The sequence below is a fragment of the Rhinopithecus roxellana genome, chromosome 10, assembly GCF_007565055.1.
Source record: "Rhinopithecus roxellana isolate Shanxi Qingling chromosome 10, ASM756505v1, whole genome shotgun sequence".
Taxonomy (NCBI): Eukaryota; Metazoa; Chordata; class Mammalia; order Primates; family Cercopithecidae; genus Rhinopithecus; species Rhinopithecus roxellana.
This window is the reverse complement of record NC_044558.1, coordinates 103,235,400-103,246,535: the sequence shown is the minus strand read 5'-3', so window position 1 is coordinate 103,246,535 and position 11,136 is coordinate 103,235,400. Positions and strand designations below refer to the sequence as shown.

Here is an 11,136-nt window from a genome sequence, read left to right as displayed (position 1 = left end):
ACCCGGGAGGTGGAGATTACAGTGAGCTTAGATCGCACCACTGCACTCCACCCTGGGTGACAGAGCAAGACTCCTTAAAAAAAAAAAAAAAAAGTAGCCTGTGCTCTGTGGGGTGGGGCCAAGGCAGGGCTGTGGGGGCCACTGGAGCAGGGGCCACGCTGACCCGTCACACCCCTGAGAGGGGTGGTATCCCCAGGCTCCTCTTCCTAGACAGCCCCGTGCATGCAACCTTTGCCCTGGTTGCAGGTCGGGACTCGCCTCAGCACTGCCCCGGTGCCAGGCGGGTGAGGGCTGGGGCAGAGGGGAGAAGGAGGGGGCGTGTTGCAGAACAGGCCTCTAGTGGAGCTTTCTGGAAGACCCCACCAGCGGCTTCACGTCATTGGTCACAGGTGTATCCAGGGGCCGTTCGTAGCTGCAACTGCAAGGGAGGCTGGGGATGACTGCTTTTGAAGTGGCGCTCAGCGCAGAACAAAACACATTGCATTACCTAGGAGCAGGGGATCCTCGGTGGCGGGCTGCCGGGAGCCCGCGGAGGGGCTCAGCGCGGGAAGTGCTGTGCAGACGGGCGGCCTCCCAGCCTGCAGCCCATGGGCGCACGTGAGCAGCGAGCGAGCGCATGCAACTAATGGACATGCGCCTGACGTCCCAACAACCCATGTGGCTCATGCGCAGGCGCCTGTCGCCCCAGCAGTGCGTGAGTGATGCACGTGCATGTGCCCATGACGCGGTGGACACCGTAGGTGAGAAGTGGGGCAGGACAGGTGGGCAGTGAGCTCTGAGGGCATGGGGTGTCCAGGGGAGCGGAGCCAGTTTTAGGGATTTTGGCCAGAGGAGCAGTGGGGCTCACCCTTCCGGAGCCAGGGAGTGCAGGTGTGAGGCCCACTGGGCTTTGGGTTTGAGGGATGGATGAACTGGGCCGTTAACTGGAATGGGAGATAGGGAAAGGAATGGGTTTGGAGAACTAGCAGGAGCTTGGTTCTAAGCATGTTAATTGTACCTGGGATACACAGGACTTTATTTTTTATTTTTTATTTTTTGAGAGGGAGTCTCGCTCTGTTGCCCAGACTGGAGTGCGGTGGCATGATCTGGGCTCACTGCAACCTCCGCCTCCCAGGCTCAAGCGGTTCTCCTGCCTCGGCCTCCAGAGTAGCTGGGATTACAGGCACCCGCCACCACACCTGGCTGATTTTTGTATTTTTGGTAGACACTGGGTTTCACCATGTTGGCCAGGCTGGTCTCGAACTCCTAAGCTCAGGTGATCCACCCACCTTGGCCTCCCAAAGTGCTGGGATTACAGGCGTGAGCCACTGCGCCTGGCCTGGGTGACCCGTTTAAATCACCTTTACGGGGATATGTGACATTTTAAAGTAATACGTATACATGGAAGGAAATAAAAAAAGTATAAAAAAGGGAAGTTGCCTTTCATCCTCTAATTCCCAGAATCCCTGTCCGGAGGCCACTGCTCTTACCAGTGCCCTGTGGTGGCTTCTGGAGAGTTCCGTGTATATATAAGCATGCCTGAGCCTTTGCAAGGATGATACTGCATCTCGAACAAACACGGGATAATGTTTTCACTGCTCTGTGGTAGCCAGAGGTTTCTTTTTCTTTTTTTCTATTTTGAGACAAGGTCTTGTTCTGTTGCCCAGGGTGGAGTGCAGTGGTGCGATCATAGCTCAGTACAGCCTCCACCTCCTGGGTTCAAGCGATCCTCCAGCGTCCCAAGCACCTGGGACTACAGGCACACTACCATGCCAGGCTAATTAAAAAAAAAAAATTGGCCGGACGCAGTGGCTCAACGCCTGTAATCCCAGCACTTTGGGAGGCTGAGGTGGGCGGATCACGAGGTCAGGAGATCGAGATCATCCTGGCTAACAAGGTGAAACCTCATCTCTATTAAAAATACAAAAAATTGGCCGGGCGCGGTGGCTCAAGCCTGTAATCCCAGCACTTTGGGAGGCCGAGACGGGCGGATCACGAGGTCAGGAGATCGAGACCATCCTGGCTAATATGGTGAAACCCCGTCTCTACTAAAAAAATACAAAAAACTAGCCAGGTGAGGTGGCGGGCGCCTGTAGTCCCAGCTACTCGGGAGGCTGAGGCAGGAGAATGGCGTAAACCCGGGAGGCGGAGCTTGCAGTGAGCTGAGATCCGGCCACTGCACTCCAGCCTGGGCGACAGAGCCAGACTCCGTCTCAAAAAAAAAAAAAGAAAAAAAGAAAAAAAAAAAAAACAAAAAATTAGCTGGGCTTGGTGGCAGGTGCCTGTAATCCCCGCTACTCAGGAGGCCAAAGCAGGAGAATCGCTTGAACCCAGGAGGTGGATGTTGCAGTGAGCTGAGTTTGCGCCACTGCACTCCAGTGTGGGTGACAGAGCGAGACTCTGTCTCAAAAAAAAAATTTTTTTTTGTTTAAGAGATAGGGTCTTGCTATGTTGCACAGGTGGTCTCAAACTCCTGGCCTCAAGTGATCCTCCTGCCTCAACTTTTCAATGTGCTGGGATCGTTGGTGTGAACCACTGTACCTGGCCCAAAGATTTCTTAAGATGCAAAAAGTAAAAGAAAAAAAAAGTGATAAATTGATTTTCACCAAAATTAATAGCTTCTCATTGAAACAGCCAGTCTGAAAAATTCGCTGAACCCATCATTTCACTTACCTGCACTCAGTATTTCATGCCTGGGGGCTAAGCAGGAAGTCGTAAGGTGGGGAGGTGCGGCATGGTTTTCTCAGTGTAAGTGAGCGAGGATGGAAACCGTTGTGTTGTGGTGCTCCGTGTTGCCACTGGGCAGCACCACGTGTTACTTGTGTCCTGAATCCTGCACTGATGGCTGAGTTGACACCTCACATCACCGACCCCTCTTTTCTCCCTGGGCTGCTTCGTCCTGACTGCCTCTGCCTGGATTCCATAGTTCACCACTTCCAGGATTCTGTGCCTCCTTGAGACGGTACCTTGGCATGGAAGCCCCTACCTGTGGTTTTACTCAACTGCTGGCCTTCCTTTTTTTTTTTTTTTTGTAATGGTGCTCTGTCACCCAGGCTGGAGTGCAGTGTTGCGATCTCGGCTCACCACAACCTCCAGCTCCTGGGCTCAAGTGATTCTCGTGGCTCAGCCTCCTGAGTCACTGGGACTACAGGCGCCATCATGACCTGCTAATTTTTTTTTTTTTTTTTTGAGATGGAGTCTTGCTCTGTCACCCAGGCTGGAGTGCAGTGGCGTGATCTCGGCTCACTGCAAGCTCTGCCTCCCGGGTTCACGCCATTCTCCTGCCTCAGCCTCTTGAGTAGCTGCGACTACAGGCGCCCACCACCACGCCCGGCCAATTTTTTGTATTTTTAGTAGAGACAGGGTTTCACTGTGTTAGCCTGGATGGTCTCGATCTCCTGACCTCGTGATCCACCCACCTCAGCCTCCCAAAGTGCTGGGACTATAGGCGTGAACCACCGTGCCTGGCCAATTTTTGTATTTCTAGTAGAGATGGGGTTTCACCATGTTGGACAGGCTGGTCTCGAACTCCTGACCTCAAATTATTTGCCCACCTCTGCCTTCCAAAGCATTGGGATTACAGGCATGAGCCACTGCGCCCAACCAACTGTCAGCCTTCTGATGCTCGTTTGTGACAATGAGGGAGAATGTGTTTGGTGCTGTGCTCCGTGTCCACCATCACTGCCAGTTCAACAGTCAGCCGGAGTTTCTACTGGCAGACAGTCCCATGGCACTTCTCACTGGCATATCTGGTCGCCTTCGGTCTCCTTACCCCGGTGACCACTGTCCCATGCCCTCAGCAGATGGGTCACTCCCACTCCATGAGAGAATGGAGGCCAGGAAACCCCACTCCGCATCTCTTGAATCCCAACCCAGGCTTGTACTTCCTGCCTTGCAGTGGAAGAGCTCTCCCTCTCTAGTGCCCGAGTCCTCGATGGTTTCCCCGTCATCTTCCCCCTGCCTTCTCAGACCTTGCACTTTGAATCTGTCTTTTCTCGTGTATCAGCATGTCTACTGCTTCACAGCACTTCAACACACAAGATCACTCCCCTCTGTTATCCACCTAATTTTATCCCCTTCCAACCTTCCCTCTGTCTCTTCCCTTTTATAGCCAAATTGTTTTCTCTTTAAAATTTTCAGTTTATTTTTTATTTTTTGTAGAGATGAGGTCTCACTGTGTTGCCCAGGCTGACCTTGAACTCCTGTGTTCAAGCGATCCTCTTGTCTCAGCCTCTCAAAGTGCTGGGATTACAGGTATGAGACACTGTGCGGAGCCAAAAATTTTCAGTGTCTTTAAAGTTAAGCATTCATCACTTTACCTCACAGCCCACATTTCTTTTTAAAAAAATAAATTCAGATATAATTCACATACATACCATAACATTCACCCTTTTAAAGTATATAATTCAGTGACTTTTAGTAAATTTATCAAGTTGTGTAACCATCAACACTGTCTCATTTCACAGCATTTTTATCAACCCGAAAAGGAAACCCCACATTCGTTTGCAGTCACTGCCTATCCTCTCCCCACAGTCCCTGACAACCACTAATTTACTTACCTTTTTTTTTTTTTTTTTTGAGACAGAGTCTTGCTCTATTGCCCTGGCTGGAGTGCAGTGGCTCGATCTTGCCTCACTGCAACCTCTGCCTCCCGGGCTCAAGCGATTCTTCTGTCTCAGCCTCCTGAGTAGCTGGGATTATAGGCACCTGCCACCACGCATGCCCAATTTTTCTGTTTTTAGTAGAGACAGAGTTTCACCATGTTGGCCAGGCTGGTCTTGAACTCCTGACCTCCAGTGATCCACCTGCCTTGGCCTCCCAAAGTGTTGGGATTACAGGCGTGAGCCACCGGCCTGGCCGAAGTTGTCATTTTTTTCTTTTTTTTTTTTTTGAGAAGGAGCCTCATCTCGCACTGTCACACAGGTTGGAGTACAGTGGTATGATCTTGGCTCAATGCAACCTCCGCCTTCTAGGTTCAAGCAGTTTACGTGCCTCAGTCTCCCGAGTAGCTGGGATTACAGGCACGAGCCACCATGCCCAGCTAATTTTTATATTTTTAGTAGAGATGGGGTTTCACCATGTTGGTTGCACTAGTTTCAAACTCCTGACCTCAAGTGGCCTGCCTGCTTTGGCCTCCCAAAGTGCTGGGATTAGAGGCGTGAGCCGCCGTGCCTGGCCTAATGTACATTCCATCTCTGATTCATGAATTCTGTAGATTTTATATCAATGGAGTTAAACAATCTGTGGCCTTCTGTGTCTGTCTGTCTTCTTCATTTCAGGAGGATGTTTTCAAGGTTCATGCAAGTTTCATCCTGGGTCAGTGCCTCATCCTCCCCCAACCCTTTTTTTCGGGCTGCGTAGTATTCCATTATGTGCATACATTTTGTTTGTCCACTCATCAGTTGATGGGCATTTGGATTATTTCCACTTTTTGGCTATTATGCGTAATGCTGCTGAGAACATTTGTGTACATATTTTTCTGTGGACATGGCTTTTCTCTTGGGTATAACCTTAGGAGTGAGATAGCTGGACCATGTGTTAACTCTATGTTGAACCTTTTTTTTTTTAATACTTTATTTCTGAAACACCATCTACGTTTAACTTTTTGAGGAACTGCTGCCTATTTTCCAAAGTGGCTACATTATTTTAAATTGCCACTAGCAGTGTATGAGGGTTCCGATTTCTCTACATTCTCCCTATTTATCTCCCTGCCATTATCTATTTTTTTCCCTTGAGACAGGTTCTTGCTCTGTTTCCCAGGCTGGAGTGCACTGGTGCGATCACAGCTCACTGCAGCCTGGAACTCCTGGGCTCAAGCGATCCCCCTGCCTCAGCTTCTCAAGTAGCTGGGATTGCAGGTGTGCAGCAGTACGCCCAGCTGATTTTTAAATTTTTTTTGAGATGGGGTCTTGCTACGTTGCCTGGGCTGGTCCTGAACTCCTGGGCTCCAGTGATCCACCTCTTTAGTTTATGAAAGCATTGGGATTACAGGCGTGAGCCTGTTAACCTGACTTTTTGATTCTAGCCATCCTAGTGGATAAAGTATTTGGTTGTAGTTTTGATTTGTGTTTCCTTAATGTCTAATGACACTGGACATCTTTTCCTGTGCTTGGTCATTTGTACGTCTTTTGAAGCATACATATTCCTTTGTCCATTTTTAAATTTTGTGTGTGTGTGTGTGTGTGCGTGTGTGAGACAGAGTCTCACTCTGTCATCCAGGCTGGAGTGCAGTGGCATGATCACGGCTTCCTACACCCTCAGCCTCCCTGGGCTCGAGTGATTCTCCCTCAGTCTCCTGAGTAGCTGGGACTACAGGTGTATGCCACCATGACTGGCTAATTTTTAAATTTTTTGTAGAGATGGGATCTCTCTATGTTGCCTCCCTGGGCTCAAGGGATACACCTGCCTCAGCCTCCCAAAGTGCTAGGATTACAGGCAAGAGCCACTGTGCCTGCCCTGTCTTTTAATTGTGTTGTAAATTATTTACTTTGGATACGAGTTCCATGTCAGACATACGAATTTACAGTAATTTCTCCTATTCTGTGGATTATCTTTTTTTTTTTTTTTTTTTTTTGAGATAGAGTCTTCGCTCTGCCGCCCGGGCTGGAGTGCAGTGGCCGGATCTCAGCTCACTTCAGCTCACTGCAAGCTCCGCCTCCCGGGTTCCCGCCATTCTCCTGCCTCAGCCTCCCGAGTAGCTGGGACTACAGGCGCCGCCACCTTGCCCGGCTAGTTTTTTGTATTTTTTAGTAGAGACGGGGTTTCACCGTGTTAGCCAGGATAGTCTCGATCTCCTGACCTCGTGATCCACCCGTCTCAGCCTCCCAAAGTGCTGGGATTACAGGCTTGAGCCACCGCGCCCGGCCGGATTATCTTTTTTAAATGGTGTCATTTGCAGCACAAACGTTTTAAATTGTGATGTCCAGTGTATCTGTTTCTTTTGTTAGCTGTGTTTTCAGTGTCATATCTAAGAAACCACTTCCTAAACCAGAACCCTGAAGATTCACGCCTATGTCTTTATTTATCTGGAGACAGAGTCTCATTCCATTGCCCAGGCTGGAGTGCAGTGGCATGATCTTGGCTCACTGCAACCTCCGCCTACCGGGTTCAAGCGATTCTCCTGCCTCAGCCTCCCGGGTAGCTGGCATTACAGGCGCCAGCCACCACACCCAGCTCATTATCTGTATTTTTTTTTTTTTTTTTTTTTTTGAGACGGAGTCTCGCTCTGTCGCCCAAGCTGGAGTGCAGTGGCCAGATCTCAGTTCACTGCAAGCTCCGCCTCCCGGGTTCAAGCGATTCTCCTGCCTCAGCCTCCCGGGTAGCTGGCATTACAGGCGCCAGCCACCACACCCAGCTCATTATCTGTATTTTTTTTTTTTTTTTTTTTTTGAGACGGAGTCTCGCTGTGTCACCCAAGCTGGAGTGCACTGGCCAGATCTCAGTTCACTGCAAGCTCCGCCTCCCGGGTTCCTGCCATTCTCCTGCCTCAGCCTCCCGAGTAGCTGGGACTACAGGCGCCCGCCACCTCGCCCGGCTAGTTTTTTGTATTTTTTAGCAGAGACGGGGTTTCACCGTGTTAGCCAGGATGGTCTCGATCTCCTGACCTTGTGATCCGCCCGCCTCGGCCTCCCAAAGTGCTGGGATTACAGGCTTGAGCCACCGGGCCGGCCTCATTATCTGTATTTTTAGTAGAGACAGGGTTTCACCATGTTGGCCAGACTCGTCTGGAACTGCTGACCTCAAATGATCCTCCCGCCTCGGCTTCCCAAAGTGCTGGGATTATAGACGTGGGCCACGTCTTTGTCTTTTAATAGAGTTTTATCGTTTTTGGCCGGCCGTGGAAGCTCGCACCTGTAATCCCGCCCAAGGTGGGCAGATCACTTGAGGTCAGGGGGTTCCAGACCAGCCTGGCCAACTTGGTGAAACCCCCCTCTCTACTAAAAATACAAAAAATTAACCAGGCGTAGTGGCGCGAGTCTGTGGTCCCACTTAGTCGGGAGACTGAGGCAGGAGGCTCACTGGAGCCCCGGAGTTCGAGGCCAGCCTGGGCCACACAGGGTTTGGGTCTTGCATGTCAGCCTGGTCTGTTTGGTGAATCTGCGGAGTGTGAGAACTGGCGGCCCACTTCTGTTCCACGTGGGCGCATTTCCCGAACTGCGCGTGGAAAAGCCGGGCTGCTGCGCCTCCGTCAGTCTCGGCCCCGCCTCCATCAGTCTCGGCTCCGCCCCCGCCTTCCTCAGTCTCGGCCCCGCCCCCCCTCCGTCAGTCTGGGCCTCGCGTTCGGCCTCGCCCCTGCCCACCGCGCAGAGTCTCGCGGCGCCCTCGTCCTCCAGCGCCCTCGCGCGGTCAGAGCCGCGTCGCGAAAGCGCAGCTCTACGGGAGCGCCGACGCGCGTCCCTTCCGGCTCGCCGTAGCAGCCTTGCCGCCGCTTCCTCCCGCCGGGGCCCCGGATGCGATGAGCGGCTGCGGCGCCGCTTCCATCCTCCCGCTCTCCTGACGCGGCCGGAGCGCAGCCCGGAGGCCCAGGGTAAGTAAGGGCGGAGGCACGGGAGGCTCTCCGGACGGCAGCGGCCACGGCCCGGGGGTCGCGTAGCCGCAGCCGCCGGCGTACAGGGCCCGCTCGCCGGCCGGCCTCGGGCTTCGCGTGGGGACCAGGCCGTGGTGGCTGCCGTGTGCGACCCCGGGCGGGCGACCCGGCTGAGGGCTCACGGGCCCGGGTCTTTCGTGTCGTAGCGCCCGTCTCCGGCAGGTCGCGCGATGCGCGCCCGTTTCGCTGGGTCCCCCAGGTTCCTGGGCTGGGGGCGTGGCCGAGGGCAGCTCGGCCTGGCGGCCTTGCGGGAATCGGGGGACTCCGGCCGGCGCCTCCTGGTTCTCGGGGCTGCGGGGGTGGCTGTTGCTTCTGGCGCGCTCGTGGGCTTCCCTCGCGGTCACGAACGCGACGCTGAGGTGCGAGGATGGGACGCCCAGAACCACTTCCCTGCGGCGCGACGGGGCGAATTCATCCGGAGCTTAAGGATCCCCGCGCCACGGGTGTCCCGGAACGCGCCGCCACGGGGCTTACAGCGCGGGCCGAATCCGCCCCTCGTCGGCGTAGACCCGCCTGGTCCTCCACGGCCGAGCCTTAGTAATCGCCGCTGTCTCCGCCGGGAGCCCTCCCCGCACACACCTGCGGCCCACGGGCCTCTGCTCAGCTGTCGCCGTGTCAGTGACAGAACAGTAACGCATCCCGGTGCTTTATTAGTATTACTTTTTGAGGCGGCGTCTCGCTCTGTTGCACAGGTCGGCGTGCAGTGGCGCGATCACGGCTCACTAGCGCTTCGACCTCCCGAGTGGTTGGGGACCGCAGGCTTGGGCCACCATGCTCGGCTAACTTTTTATTTTGTTTTGTTTTGTTATTTTATTTTATTTTTTTTGAAACGGAGCCTCTCTCTGTCGCCCAGGCTGGATTGCAGTGGTGCGATCTCGGCTCACTGCATCCTTCGGCTCCCGGGTTCAAGTGATTCTCCTGCCTCAGCCTCCCATGTAGCTGGGACTGCAGGCGTCCGCCACCACGCCCCGCTATTTTTTTTTTTTTTTTTTTGTATTTTTAGTAGAGACGGGATTTCATCGTGTTGGTCAGGCTGGTCTGGAACTCCTGACCTCGTGATCCGCCCCCGTTGGCCTCCCGAAGTGCTGGGACTACAGGCATGAGCCACCGTGCCCGGCCAATTTTTTTGGGTTTTAGTAGAGACGGGGTTTCACTGTGTTGCCCAGGCTGGTCTCGAACTCCTGAGCTCAGGCAGTCCGCCCTCCTCCCCCTCCCAAAGTGTTAGGATTACAGGCGTGAGCCACTACACCCGGCCAATTTTTTATTATTTGAATTGGGGTCTTGCTGTGTTGCCCGGGCTGGTCTCGAGCTCCTGAGCTCAAACAGTCCTAGCGCCTTGCCCTCCCAGTGCTGGGACTGTAGCGTGAGCCGTGGCGCCCGGACCGTGGACGTGTTCATAGGGCTTCTCTCTGGGTTCATGGATGAGTTGTAGCCTTTTTTACTTATTTGTGTTCTGTCTTTCTTTTTTTTAGCAGAATATGTGCAATAAAATGATTTTTGTAATTCTTATTATTTTTAGACAGAGTCTCACTCTGTCTCCCAGGCTGGAGTGCAGTGGCAGGATCTCGGCTCACTGCAACCTCTGCCTCCTGGGTTCAAGCAATTCTCCTGCCTCAGCCACCTGAGTAACTGGGACTACAGGCGCCCGCCACCACGCCCAGCTAATTTTTGTATTTTTAGTAGAGAGGAGGTTTCACCGTGTTGGCCAGACTGATCTCGAACTCCTGACCTCTTGATCCGCCTGCCTCGACCTCCCAAAGTGCTGAGATTACAGGCGTGAGCCACTGCGCCCAGCCTCTACTGGTCTCTTAAACCAACTTCAGTTAAGCTTTTGGTCTCTATCTCTCTACTGAAACAGCTCCTTTGGGGATTTCTGGTGCATCCACATTGCCAGGTTCCCTTTCAGCAGCTCTTACAGCAGCAGCTTGTGGCTTCCTTGAAACATTATCTCCCTCAGGCATGGAGACACCCCTCTTGAATGGTTCTCCACTTACCTTACTGGCTGCTACCCACAGTCTCCTTGCTGATCCCTTCTCATCTCTGTTACCTATGAATACTACACTGCCTCAGGACAGTCCTCAGACCCTTTCTCTGGTCTATAAGTCCCGGGTATTATAATCGTGTGTCGACTGAACGTAACTTGTTGACATGTCCCGCATTGCATCTGGCTGGATCTGTCTACCCCACACTGCTACTTTTACATGTGAGAAATCTGTTTCTTTTTTGTGTGTGTTTGTTTGTTTGTTTTATGTGTGTGTATGTTTTTTTTTTGAGACAGAGTCTCACTCTTTCGCCCAGGCTGGAGTGCAGTGGCGTGATCTCGGCTCACTGCAACCTCTGCCTCCCGGGTTCACGCCATTCTCCTGCCTCAGCCTCCTGAGTAGCTGGGACTACAGGTGCCCGCCACCACGCCAGGCTAATTTTTTGTATTTTTTTTGTTTTTGTGTTTTTTTTTTTTTTTTTTTTTTTTGAGACGGAGTCTCGCTCTGCTGCCCAGGCTGGAGTGCTGTGGCCGGATCTCAGCTCACTGCAAGCTCCACCTCCCGGGTTCACGCCATTCTCCTGCCTCA

The 11,136-nt window shown here is 52.9% G+C and overlaps 1 protein-coding gene across 10 annotated transcripts in view; it reads left to right on the top strand.

The window, feature by feature from the left end:
- Positions 1–8,395: 8,395 nt before the first annotated feature.
- Positions 8,396–11,136, top strand: part of EP400 (E1A binding protein p400) — a 135,002-nt gene continuing 132,261 nt past the window's right edge. For all 10 annotated transcript variants that reach the window (XM_030939898.1, XM_030939893.1, XM_030939896.1 and 7 more), the window contains exon 1: positions 8,396–8,506. The gene's annotated coding sequence lies outside the window, so the exon portion shown is untranslated. The remainder of the gene's footprint in view (positions 8,507–11,136) is intronic.